This window comes from Lepus europaeus, chromosome 2 (assembly GCF_033115175.1).
Source record: "Lepus europaeus isolate LE1 chromosome 2, mLepTim1.pri, whole genome shotgun sequence".
Lineage (NCBI taxonomy): Eukaryota > Metazoa > Chordata > Mammalia > Lagomorpha > Leporidae > Lepus > Lepus europaeus.
Window position 1 is genome coordinate 79,976,671 of NC_084828.1, and position 14,092 is coordinate 79,990,762.

General features: G+C 51.3%; 1 protein-coding gene across 3 annotated transcripts in view; it reads right to left on the reverse strand.

The window, feature by feature from the left end:
- MYLK (myosin light chain kinase) overlaps positions 1-14,092 on the reverse strand; it is a 263,559-nt gene that overhangs the window by 178,174 nt on the left and 71,293 nt on the right. For 2 of the 3 annotated variants that reach the window (XM_062208970.1, XM_062208954.1), the window contains exon 1: positions 5,444-5,617. The exons of the other annotated variant lie outside the window; for it this stretch is intronic. The gene's annotated coding sequence lies outside the window, so the exon portion shown is untranslated. Of the gene's footprint in view, positions 1-5,443; positions 5,618-14,092 lie in introns of those variants that run through there. 3 annotated transcript variants of the gene reach the window in all.

Sequence of the window (14,092 nt, forward strand, 5' to 3'; positions counted from 1 at the left end):
AATGGCAGTGCCCGTCCCAGACCCCAGCTGCCTCCTCCAAACCTTCCGGGGAACTTCCCATCTGCCCACTGCGCTCTTCTTCTGGGCATGTGAACAGAGCAAGAAGCTGATTTTCAGAGTTTCACAATACGGTGGCTTCTAAAACCTGTATGCAGTAGCCAGTGCGTGCAGTGACTGCGGAATGGCCATCTACACTGAGCACTTGTGGCTGAGCGAAGGGACAGAGGCAGGCTTGGGAGAACATCCCACCTTGGGGGGCAGATTCAGAAAGTGGAGTCTTCACAGATGTGATCCTGAGCTCTTGGATGCAAGCCGAAGGCAGTGGCTCTGGTTCTCATAAAGGAAGAGGGAGCCATCAAGAGGGGCAGGAGTAGCACTTCCAAGGCCCATGGGAATGCCTGGAGAGCCAGGCTGAGGAAAAGGCTGCAGTTCAGAGAAGCTAGGTGGTCCGACCCCAGTCGGGACCACTGGACACCTGCTGTCACCACCTGCAACACATCCTCAGTATCCCTGTTCCAGGCTCCAAGTCCAGGGGGCAGCCTTCTCAGCCTGGGACCACATTTAACTCAGCACAAAATCCTTGGTGCCTGGCCTACCACAGGCAGGGGGCAAACACCTGCTGAACAGAAGGGAAAATTTATTCTTTTCATTTTCTTTAGCTATTTGGTCTCAGGCTAAGTCCCATGCTGCGAGTCAGGTGAACCGATACAAATGAGCAGGGGTCTCTGGGGCATATAATAAGTCTGCTTATTTTGAAATAAATTTAGCACTATCTAACAAAAATATGTCTATATCTCTTGAATTTTTCATTAAAGCAACAGAGTGACCAGGTTTGTTTGTAAGCACATCCTCTGCTTGACAAAGCTGGCTTTCTCTTTCACTGATATGAAAGTCGCTTTGCAAACAAAATTCCTTTGCAAATGATAAGACTCACAGGCTCACTGCAGCAGGTTAACAAAATCAAACACTTCACAGACATCAGGAACTGTACTAAGCACTTTATTAGTAATATTCACTTCACTTTCTCCTTACGATGACATTCTGTGACCTTGTCACCTTCCATATGGCTTAGCAACCCAAGGCCCAGTGATTTCAATAGGGGGCAGAACTGGCACTTGAACCCAGGCATCTGGCAGCACCTGGGCTGTGCTCTTGAGCTGTACTTTGGGCTGGGCAAGGACTTCAACTCTGTCTACTTTGTTTTCCTTTCCCGTCAAGTAGAAATTTGAAATCCACCATACATGCACGGTGAACTAGTGTGATCGCTTGCCTCCTGTGGCGGCAGCATGGGCTGATGGGAAGAGGGTCAGGTGTCGTGATGACAACTCAGAAGATGCTAAGAGCTGCTGCCATATAGAATTAAAGTGTTGGGTACGACACTAAGAGACAGAGGACAATCTGCGATGAAATAAGAACTAGAATATTTCACATACAAGAAGAAAACTGCGTGGCAGATAAGCAGGCAGAAGTTTCAGCTTGGAGAGCACACAGAACACAAATGACAAGCAAACAATAAAAAACACTGCCTGGACCCAATTATAATCTAAGGGTGAAAATTAAGAACACGCTACTATTTTTTGATTGACCAAACTGACATTTAAATGGAAAGGTAATGCAGGAAGGGTCTTCTAAAAGTCTGTGGGAAGTGGGAGACCAGGATGAAGCTCCCAGCTCCCAGCTCCTGGCTCCTGGCTCCTGGCTTCAGCCTGGCCCAGCCATTTAAGGAGTGAACCAGAGGATGCAATATCTCTCTGTCTGTCTGTCTGTCTCTCTCTCTCTCTCTCTCTCTCTGTAAATCTGACTTGCAAATAAATAAAAAAAAAACTTAAAAAATCTTGTGGGAAATAGAATTAAAAGATATATTTACTTTGGGTGGGCATTTGGCCTAGTGATGAAGATGTTGGATAGGACACATGCATCCCACATTGGAGCACCTGGGTCTGATACCTGGCTCTAGTTCCTGACTCCGGTTCCCAGCTGATGCACACCCTAGGAAGCAACAGGTGATGTCTCAAGTAATTGGGTTCCTGACAACCACATGCAAGGCACAGACTGAGTTCCTGGCTCCCAGCCTCATCCCCCTAGCTACTGTGGACATCTGTGGAGGTAACCAGGGGATGGGAATGCTCTCTGTCTGTCTGCATCTCTCTTTTAATAAAGAAAACATGGATAAGTTTATTTTGGTGCCAAAAGGTTTTGAAATCCATGCATACAAACAGCCTTCAAAAACTTCATGGAAAAAAGCATCTTATGAAGGAGCCGTGCATGAATTTCTATATTTTTTGCATCAAATAAACTTTTTTCATTTCTTTTCTCCATGAACCTCTTGAACTGCTCTTTGCACAGTGCTGAAGAGACCACAGGGAGGTGGGCATGCTTGTCTTCTCCCACAGGAGATTGTAAATTGCTACACTCTTTCTGCAAAGCAAGTTGACAACAACAACAAAAAAAAAAGAGTGAAAAACTGTCCATTTCTTTTCCCAGTAATCCTACATTTAAAAATGCATTATAGGGAAAGAACAGAGATATAGCCCAACATTTACATATAAGAACATTAATTGTACCATTGATAGCAAAAGCTAGACATCCATGAATCCAGCTAAATCTCCAACAGTGAGGATTGGTTAAACATACTCGAATCTCAGTTATAGGAATGTATATTTCCAGATAAACTTATGATATGAACTTAATAATATATACATTTTAAATACAAATTTACTATGGATAATTTCAAACATATAGAAAGATAGAAAAAAGAATATGAGTACATCCAATCCCTACCACCTAGATTCAACAGTTGGGGTTCACTCTCATATTTGCATCATCGTGTGTTTTGTGTGTGTGTATGTGTGTGTAGAGCCTTTTAAAAGTAGCCATGATATAACGGTAATGATAAAAATCAGGACATAGTCCCTCATTGAATTAAAACAGATTTATTGGACATCTGCCTGGTGCCAAGCTAAGTGCTAGACAGACAGCAGTGAACAACTCTCTCTGAGATGTGTTGTGCTTGGTGGAGCTGAGTGTGGGAACCAGGGGAAGGGAAGGAATGATGCCCTTATATCCTGCACAGAGACCCAGGGCTGAGGAGAGGGGACACCTCGGGGCTGGGGGAGGTGGGAGGCAGCTACCATGGAGATGAGACTTCTGTGACCCTGTCACAAACCAGAGACACCACTGCTTTCCAGCTGTGGGCTGAGCACAGCACCTTCGACCCTCCCATCCTGTTTCCTTTTCCATCCAGTCGGAGTGATAACATCAACCTCCCGAGCTGGAAAGGAGGGTCTGGATGAGAGGGTGTACAGAACACAGTGCGGCATGAAAGGCGCCAGTAGGTGGTGGCCAGCAGCATCCACCTCCCAGAGGGAAGCCAGTCTCCCGCCAGGCAGACGTGGGTGATGACTCCGGGGACTGTGACAAGGCCAGGCTGGCCCAATTATCCACAGGGAGCGGTGGCTGGAGGCAAGGAGGGCGCACAGGACTGGCGGCTCCCTGCAGCACTGCCCTGTCCATTCTAGCTGTGCCATTTAACGAGCAAGGTGCATGCACCCAGCATCTGCTGAGCACCTGCTCACCAGACCCCAACCACCCAGCACTGCGATGATCCCCCTCTCACAAAAGCGAGCTACACTTGTCCATGCTCACACAGCCAAGAAGTGGAAAACAGGGTGAGGTTGTGGCCCACGCCCTGGTTCGGGCTGCTCCACTTCTGATCCAGCTCCCTGCTAAAGCCTGGAAAAACAGTGGAAGATGGCTCTAGTGCTTGGGCCCCTGCCACACACGTGGGAGACCTGGAAGAAGCTCCTGGCTTCAGACAAGGTGGTTGCAGCCACCTTGGGAGTGGACCAGAGGATGGAAGATCTTTCTTTCTCCCTGTCTCTCCTCTCTCTCTCTCTCTCTCTAACTCTGACTTTCAAATAAGTTAATAAACATTTATGAAAGAAAGAAAGAGAGAGAGAGAGAAAGAGAGAAAGGGAGGGAGGAAGGGGAAAGCAGATGAAGGTCTGATCGCAGTTGCTGGCTTCCCGGAGGCTCCCATGGCCCAGATGGTCTCCAGTAATGGGAGAGGTGTAGGCACAGGCTTGGGAGTCACACAGAGGAAGGGGGAGCAGGGGACGTGCCTACCCTGTGACTCCTAGGCCTGACTTTGGAAGACACAAGACTCTTTCTCCTCTGTGTTCAGGGGCGGGGTGGGGGAGGGGCTGGAAACCAGGAGCGGTGAGATCAGGTGCACCATCCTTGCCAGATCTCCTGACTGGAGACCCCCTAAGTTCCCCCTGAATCTGAGGATCCCAGATGCTCTCATCAGAAGCAAAGTGCTCGGCCTCCAGAGAACACAGGAGCTACCATCCCTAAGAGATCTGGCTTCAGGTGAGGAAAGGAACGGACAGGTCCACACAGCAGGGAAACATCTAGTCCCCCCTCGAGGAGGCTTTGGGGGTGGATCACTCAATGATCACGTGGGTCGGACCGGAGCCCAGTCCCAAGCTGACTGGTCACACCAAACAACTCCACCCACCCTTGGGCCAGCGCCCTGCCCACAGCCATCATCAGCACAAACAGATTCCTGCCATGCTGCCAGTGAGTGGTCAGTGACATATTTGGAATGCTCTATCAGGAAAAAAATTAACAATAAAACAAATCAAGCCAAACCATCCCTGCTCCTGCTAGTCCTTCATCAAGCCACAATTGGAGGAAAGCAGAGAGGCTGGGTGATTTTGTCTATCATTTCCCTATCGGCAGAGCAACACTGAGTGGTGGAACTTAGTAAAATGTAGCTCAAAGGACAGGGAGAGGGGGGAAAAACCAGGGCAGAAGTCAAACAGAGCAGTGGTCCAAGAGCTGGAAGCCGTCCGCAGGGATGCTTGCGCTAAAGCCCACTTTCCAAGTAAGGCTTTCATGAGTAACGTAATTGATTAATCATTCGCAGAAGCGCTGAGTTAATTTGACTTTAATTTGATCAAAAGCACTTCAAATTGTCTCTTGAACCCAGAATGGAACGCTTTCAACTGTGGCCAAAACAGAGGGCAACTCTGAGGCAGAAACACTTGAAAAAAAAAGTCAAAGACCCGGGGATCAAGTTGTACAGCAGAACAAGCCTGCAGCACCCAGCTGTGCCCTTCCCACAAAAGATCCCCAAGCACCTGGTAAACCTCAGGGTCTCCAGGACAAACCGTACCTTCCCACAGGGAGGGGCTCCCAGCAGGCCCGGAGGTGTGCCCTGGACCCTCCCCACCCACAGCACCCTCAGGCACCCAAACCACCCGCGTGCAAATGCGCCCAGCACTGACAGCTCGCTCTGCCCACCTTAATCCTCTCTGCAAGGCACACAAATCCTGACAAATTCCCTAATCACCACTAATCCCGGAGTGAGCCGCTCTTCAGCTGTGCCGGCCAAAGTGGGGCAGGGCCACACACCGGCAGTGCGCGGCAGGCACCTTACCGCGGCCTCTTCCCGGCAGCGCTCACGTGCTTCAGGACGCCAGGCAGCCACCACGCTTCCTGCACTGGGCAGCAGCGATTCCTGCCCGAGGTCCGGCTGGGAGCCGCAGACAAAGCAGGAGCTGGGGGACGCCACGGAGCCCGGGGCCAGAGAGAAAAAGTTCAGGGGCTTTGTTCTGACTGCTCGCAGATGTTGCAACTTGCCTTCTGCCGGGCAGCCAACTTCACTGTCGGGCCAGAGATGTGTTGTTCTAATCCGCCCAGCTTGGGCGACCTTTGAAACCTCTGGCTGTGGCTGCAGAGGCTCTCAATGGCGTCCCCCAGGGGAAGCAGGGGTGGAAGCTCACAGGTTTTCGCTTGCTTGGAGCTGCAGATTCCACTCTGAGTGTGGAGTAAAGGGAGGACCCTGTTGGGCAGAGAGCGGAGCCTTCGGATAGGGCTGGGCACACCCCCAGCTCCACATCTGGCCTGGAACACCACTCGGGCTTGGCACATCTGGCCTAGGATTACCACCCTGGGCTCTTGAGACCTCGGCCTCCTGAGACCCAGCTCCCTCTTCATTACACCAAGTAGGAGGCAAGCCCAGAGAGCAGATGGATTGAGGATTCCAGTGCCGCGATTCTGGGAAGGAAATGGACCGAGACCGGAGCCAGGCTTTGCGGGCTGTGTTGAGCATAGCACCTGGCAATCTGGTCCAGCCTGGGACAGCCTCAGGAGCTGTCCCAGGCCAAGCCTCTCCAACGCGGCAGCAAGGAGGTGCCCTGTGCACACCTCCTCCTCCAGGTGAGGGGCGGTATTCCCTACTGTTCCAAAGGAATCACTCATCTCATTCCCGGCACATCCTGGGACAGGCTGGATGTGTGAGTCAGGAGCGACACGGACTTAAGCTTGCCCTCTGGGTCATGTCTGATACCAAGGAGAAACACTCCCCCCCCCCCCATCCTCCAGCTCAGAAGTTTCTTTTTTTGGCCTCAGGACTCCTTTACACTCTTAAAAATCACTAAGGATCCCAAAGAGCTTTTGTCTGAGTTACTGCAATCAAGATTTAGTGCATTAGAAATTAAAACTGGGAAGTATCAGCTCACTTAAAAATGTCAATAATAAGCCCAAATGTTAGTAATGTGTTTGAAAGAAAAATGTTTTCCAAAATAGAAAAAAAAGGCTAGTGAAAAGAGTTGTTGCAAATTCCTTTAATGTCTGCTTTAATAGAAGATGGCTAGATTTTCCTACCTGCATCTAGTCTATTGTGATATTACAGTATTTGTAGCCACTAGAAAATGCTACTGTACACTTGAGAGACAATAAGAAAAAAAAAAAGCAAACAAAATCCTATTGCAAAAATACTGCGGACTTGAAGGGCCTGAAAGAGTCTCAGGGGCCCTCTGGGTCCCAGGGCACACTTTGAGAACTGCAGCTTTAGCCTGTCCCCCGACTCTCCCAGAGCCCTGCACCCCCACTTCTGCTCTTATAATACACAAATGGAAAGGGAAAGGTGGTTTTATACAAGTAGCAGGGTGCAGCTTTAAGGGACAGGTGAGAAAGAGGGTGACTTAACACCTGATTTGATTCCATCTTTTCTTCCAAAGACAACGGATGAACACCTGGGGACCAGAGAGAATCGATGCCTGGGACAGACAATAATGAAAAGAACAACTTTAAGTTAGTGAAGTCCTGGCCAAGACTGAACACATGCCCCAGACTCTGCAAGACCTCGCACATGGAAATATTTGAATATTTTATGGCTAATAGAAGAAGAAATGAATCCAGGAAAGCAATGCTGCCCAGTGCTGTGGAACAGAGGTGAACCCAGAGCTCAGTGTTTGCAGATGGAGGCTGGTGGTGGTGGGTGGCAGGACTGGAGAGCCCCTTTGAGTTGGACAAAGTGATTGGCATCAAAATGTGGAAGTGTAGCTCTCAAACCTACAGGCTGCACGAGCAAATAGGAATACCTGACACACTGGATGTTAAATACAACCCTGAAAGATTGGCAAAATGGACTAGAACTTAAGTTTAAATGAAACACAATTTTTAATTCCTATGTTTGGACTCAAAAACAAAAACAAAACAACTGCACAAGCACACAACAGCTGATGGAGAACACTGAACATCGACTTCTGGCCGCACCAAGACTAGGTCAGGTCCTGCGTCAGGAGGGCTTTATGCTTTCTTTCTTTTTTTCTTTTGGTTGAAGATTTATTTATTTATTTGAAATGTAGAGCATGAGAGAGAGAGAAAGAGGGGGAGAGGGAGACCCAGAGTGAGAGATCCTCCACCCACTGGTTCACTCCCCTAAAGACTGCAACAGCCAGAGCTGGGCCAGGCTGAAGCCAGGAGCCTGGGACTCCATCTAAGTCTCCCACATGGGTGGCAGAGACCCAAGAACTTGGGCCATCATCTGCTGGCTTCCTAGGCGCATGGTCAGGAAGCTGGGTCAGAAGAGGAGCAGCCAGGACTTGAACGGATGCTGGCTGATATGGATTTCAGCGTCACAAGCAGCAACTTAACCCATTGTACCACAATGCTGACCTCTGCTTCATTTCTTCCCCCTGCGTATCACATTGGCCATCATGTAGTCATCTGATTAATATTGGTCTCCCCTACTGGGACTTAAGCTACACCAGGCCACAGATCCTGCGTGTTTTTCACTCATTACTACATCTCTAATGCCTAGAATATTGATGAGCACATAGTAAGTTCTCAATAAATACTCATGGAATGCATGCATGAATAAAATTTGTGTTAAAATGTTTTTTAAAAAGTCACTTCTCTACTACGACACTACTTGGCTTAGTTAAATAGGGAATCTTGTGAATGTTAGAGAACAAAAGGAAGAAGCAGGTGCACAGGTCATGAGGACAACAATCTACCCTCTGTGACCCTCAGGTCTTTTGGCTCCAGACATGCATGTGCCAGTCCTCACTCTAAACTTGAACAGAACTGAGGCTTCCTGTCTAGTCTTTGTTTCCCAGTCTTCTCATCTGTGAAGTGGGCACAATCACGCCCTGCCCTGGGGTGCTCTCTCTGGGTTTCCTGCTGGTACCACTGAACAGTCTGGAGGCAGTGTGCAGACCCAGCTCACTCTTGTCCCCCTCAGCTCAGTCCTTTCCTAAGCCACCGCGCAGTCTCTCCTTGCCCAGGGCTTCCTGGGCCTTTCCTCTTGGAAAACACATTAAAGAGTGTCTGGGCTCCTGCAGGCAGATGAGCTGCCCACGTCAGCCAGGCCACATCAGCAGAGCAGCAGACCACGGTGGGAGGAGTGTGCCTGCTCGGCAGCACAGCGCCGAGTGCCCACAGCTTTGGCACAGAACTATTTTTAAATTGTCTCGAAAGTGGATACAATACACACATACACACAATCAAGCAAGCACACCCCACTGCACTCACAGTGTGAATGAGTGGAACCTGGTCTCCTGGAGCTGCTTTCTTCCTGCAAGGATTCCTGCTTAATTTGGGATTTAATGAGAACAGGCTGAGAAAAGCTTTCGGCAATAAAAGTCACATGCGAAAGAAACCGAAGCCAGAACCACAACCCTGATTATGACTAGGTTAGAAAAATGTACCTTCCACCAACCATGCTGAAGCTCGCTCGTTTCGGGAGCAGGTAGCACCCTACAGAAGGAAATCTCGGGAATCGGATGTGTTTCCTGAAGTCCTATGCCCACCACCTGCCTACTCAATACACTGCCTCCCCGCTCCCCCCTGCTAAGTGGTACCCACTGGGCTCAGAGGCTTAAACCTTATGAGATGAACAGAGTGACCATACAGGAAGGGGCAGCTGCTTGGCCCTCAGTGCCCCAGAACTCAGCAGGTGGCTCAGGTACCAGGAATTTTGCCACGGCTTCCACACCCAGGATGCTGGGGAGAACAGCATGCTCTGTAGTCGGACCAGCTGCGCCGTGGCCCGGGGAGCCTCCTGAAGCCTTTGCTTTTTCTCTGTAAGATGGGGCTATTCCTCATGCCCACTGCCCTGCGTGGTGACTGTGAGCGTGGTAACAGGTATCCAAAGCAGCCCCAGCCTTGTCTCTGGCCCCAGGCAGGGGCTCGCACCACGGTGGCTGCCATTGTTCATGTTGCTGTTGTCTTTTGTAAGCTTCTGTGAGATGCTCCCAGGACCATGGCAGCGTTAGTCAAGGAGGGGCCACGGGAGAAGTCAGGAGACAGCAGGAGAAGGTGACAGAGCACAGGAGAGTGGGGGACACCAGCGCTGGTTACTCCACTCCACCTGCGGTGTGACCTTAGTGACCTGTGTGTGTCACTTCCCTTCTATGCTCCTCCCTCTACGTGGCCCACAGGGTCCCAGGCACGGACCCCTCCTGTCCGAGGGCACCTGAGTCTCTGGCGCTGTGGCTTGCTTGCCACAGGACATGTGCACAGGGAGCAAAGATGCCAGCAGGGGGATCCAAGCCCAGAGCAGGACCAGTTGCAGGGGGATGGCAGAAGAGGGAGCAGAGCCCTCCCTTCCGCAGGGCCCCCACAAGGCTTCACAGGCTGGGCAGCCACAGCAGGCAGCATGGTCCTTGAGGCGCATGTGTGAGACCTTAGCACAGGCCACCAAGACTCTGGAGACTGGTCACCTTTGCAGTCCTTCCAGCTCCTGCTCTGGCCAGCTCCCAGGGCTGTGCCAAGGGCTGTGTCCAGAGAAAGACCAGTGCTGGAGGAGCTGAAGGGAAGCCACAGGACAAGGAGAGCCAAAAACAGCTAGTTTACTGAGTACATGCCGGGCATCGGGCAAGGGACTAAGGACTTGTGGTCATAGCTCACAGAGTCCTGGAGCAGAGTGGCAAACACATAGAGCAAAAGTAACAGGGTGGGGTGCAGGGGAGCATCATGGCTCACCAAGTCTGGGAACACCTCCCTTTTCTCCCAGCCGCCGCCCTCTTCTCTCCTCCCCCAAGTCAGCCAGCATGCTCTAATCTACATTATTCTGGGGGCAGCATGGCACAGCAGGGCATGTGGCATCAGAGGGGAGACCAAGAAAGAGGAGGGAGAGGAGGAAAGAGAAAGCGCACCTGTCTGTGCCCGGCACCGGCCCTCCCCGCACTCCATCACTAGGGAGAGAGGCTGAGGGAAACCGGGGAGGCCAGGGAGGCCAGGAAGGGTGGCAGCCATGTGGTTCTGCTGTCTACCCCTCCCGGAGGGGGCTCTGAGCAGCCTTCTTCTCTGGGGCAGGGCTGGCCTGAGCTTGCCCCACCCCTGTGGTTTCTTTAGGGAGCTGGCCCTGTGGGATGAGGCCCAGAGGACACTGAGCTGGGAGGGCCATGGGTGCAAGGGAACTGGGAGAGGTCCTGTCCAGGCCTGCCTGTTAACATGGTGCTAACATGGTCCCTACCACAGGTTCTGGGGGGTGAGGTCAGCATCCCGTGGCATATTTCCTGGGGAACACATCAGGTCTGTGGCCAACTGGAGAGCAGGGAAGAGGGGGTGCTTCTGTGGGTCTCCAGCCTCAGGCGTCCAGCTGGATGGGGTCCTCCGAGCAGAGGGGAACAGGAGGCACTGCTGACAGGAGGGGCTGTGGGGGATGTGGATGCTGATAAGAGCCCAGGCCCAGGAAGAGCACTGTCACCAGCCACCTGTTATCCATGGAGGTCCTGGGGACCTCTGTGGGTCAGGGGCAGTTGCCACTACCCATCTGGCACTGGCACCACCATGGCTGACTCACTTCCCTTCTGAGAAGGCCTGGGGACACTTGTTTTCTAAATCCTCCCCACGTGACAGGGCAAAGCAAAGTAAGGCATGAGCCAGTCTGGTTTATTGATGCCTCAGGCTCTGGGATTTGAGATGCGAGTCTGCAGTTGTCCTCCACTTGCTCCCATCAACACCATCTGCCTCCCCTGGCCGGAGCCCAAGGCCTAGCAGACAGTGTCAGGGGTTTCTAGTTTTCCTTCCATCCTTGCTCAGCTCGGGCAGGTGTACAGAGAAGGGAAGGAAGGAGAGCCAGGCCAGGTCGGCTGCCTTGGCTGCACAGAGAGGGAACCAATTCCTGTCCCAGGCTCAAGTCCAGAGCTGCACTGAAAACTCCAGTCCTAGGACAGCGGGAACAATAAACATACCACCTGAGTGTGAGCCAGGTGCTGCCTGCAAGGCCACTGCCCATCACAGGTGGGTGGTCAGACAGGCTTGGACTTGAACTCTGTCTCCCCCACTCAATGGCTGAATGACCTGGGGCGATGCACTTAATCTCTCTACACCTCAATTTGCCCATCTATAAATCTGTTTTGCAGGGTGGTGTGATCAGAGGCAACTTCAAGTACCTGACATAAAGTAGATACTCAAAATACCCGGTGTATTGTAACTGTAAAATGCAAAGTAATTTCTAACAATGCCAGGCGCAGAACAAGCCCTTACCAAATGGCAACCACAGGCACGTGCCACTTTGGTTAAAGATTGGCCAAAATATACGACGATGGCCCCACAGGATGCTAGTGGACCTGGACTGGTCCTTGGCCTGCTGATGTCACAGCCCTCATAACTCCATGCCACAGCAGGTGCCTCACATATTTGGGGTGATGCTGGCACAGACAAACCTAACTCCCTCGTCTAAGAGTATAACACACACTAGTAAGTATAGCACATAATACTTGATGTTGATAAACAATTATGTTACTGGTCTATGTACTCACTAGACTGTTTATTATTTTAGAGTGCACGCCTCCTACTTATAAAAGAAAGCTTACTGGAAAACGGTACACCCTGTTGTGCCAGCTGCAGCCCTTCTGTATCCAGTGTTTGTTCATTATTTTCTCTCATGCTTGATACGACCTCATGCTGTTTTGGAGGTGCTGGCCCTCGAAGCAGTAGGCTGTTACCATACACACATCCATCCATCAAGGTTTGTGTAAGTACACTCCATGATGTCAGCATGACTGCAGAATTCCCCTGCTGCTGCCATTCTCTGAACATGAAGTGAAACACGACTGTACTTAATAACAGCCAACTACAGTGAAGAATCAGCGGTGCCACATTTCACTTAAATGTTCCGGCTCATTTACACACAGCTTCAAACATTGCCCTATCTAGCACAGGATGATTAATCATGCCCTTACGTTGACTTAGTTTTTTTCTCAGTTACTTACAGTTAGTAAGAGAACATGAGTTGCTCACGTCCTCCCACGTCTGCTTACTGTTAGCACACGGGACTACGGCTGGATGGCAGAATGTCTGTGCTGGCTGGGAAACCAGAGTCACAGAGTCCACTCCCTTACTTTATAGATGTGGGTTCAAAGTGCACCCTCAGACTTGGGGACAAGGACCTGTGACATTTGCAAGTCACGGAGCAAGAGCCCTGGCTAGTGGTGTAGGCCGGTGAGCCCTCCGGTGCAGAGCTGCTCGTGGCAGTGCAGGGATCTAAGAGCAGGGGAGTTCTTCTGGTGAAGGGATGGGCCAAGGGGAGTTTGAGGGAGACTCACTATGTGGCCTGTGGTGCAAGGCCTGGAGGCCAGGAGTGCTCTCAGCTACTGCGACAAAAAGAGTTTGCGGTCACATTAACACCTAGCACAACTAGAGATGCTTTCCCAACCAGGCCCTCACTTCACATTTGAACAAACTCAAACGAGGTTTCTGGGAAAGTCGCTGCCAGACTACCTTGTCAACACGTTACAGTCAGAGTCAACGTGTTCACTGCCCTGCAACACCTGAAACGGGCGGTTAAATACACTTGTTAAAAAATGCGTGCTTTGTGAGCTGAGCGATGTGAATCCATTGGATAAATGTCACGGTGGAGGACCTCACAACATATTGAGATATTTTGTGACCCCGTTTCATGGAAATGCAAAGACCAGGTGACCTGCCTATGGTCATCTCATTAATAAAGCAGAACTGGAATCCACACTCCTGGCTCAGTTTGGCAACATGCTCAGAAAGGACTTATCAAGATGTGTTAAGGCTTATTGTGATAAATACCACACACAGTAGGAACTGCCCAGTACAACAAATGTGTTAATAGTCCCTGAGATGCCATGGTACCTTAAGCGTACAAATGTACAGTCAGTGCCTTGCCCACGGAAAGCCCCACGTACTTGTCCTGAGCCAATGGGTGACTTCCTTTCAGTCCCTCATGCTGGAGGCACAGATCCACACTCTGGCCAGTCAGCCCGTGCCAGGCTGACATCACCAGCAGTAGGCAGTCTCCCCACCACGGCGATGCTCTGGGAGTCAGGATGGTGCTGCTTTCCCATTCACAGGCCAGCAATCTGTGCTCTTCCCAACAGCTCCCTCCGCAAGCTCCCCCAACCCTCCTCCAGCCGGCTGGGCATCAGGACTGCCAGGAGGACACCACTCACCCCCTGCCCTCCTCTCCCACCATAGCCTGCAGCTGCCAACGAGAAACAAAGGCTCAGTGTTCCCTGGAAATCACCTGGGGTGGTGGAGGGCTGCCAACCCAGCCGCGCCAGGTTTACCAGCCGGCGGTGGAAAGTCACGCCGCAACACAGCCCTGCCCTTCCTCCACTCTTCCCTCCAGGGGGCTGCATCTTCCCTTTCCTTCTGCAAGCCCCACTCCCAGCTGGCCCTGCCCAGTCCCACCAGGGGCAGGGGCACAGGGAGCCGGCCTCTCTGAGGTTCCCTAGGGATTCGGAGGTATGGGTGAGACACACGTGCCCCAAGGATCTGCAGTGTCAGAACTGGGAGGGACCTCTGAAACTGTCCAGTCTCC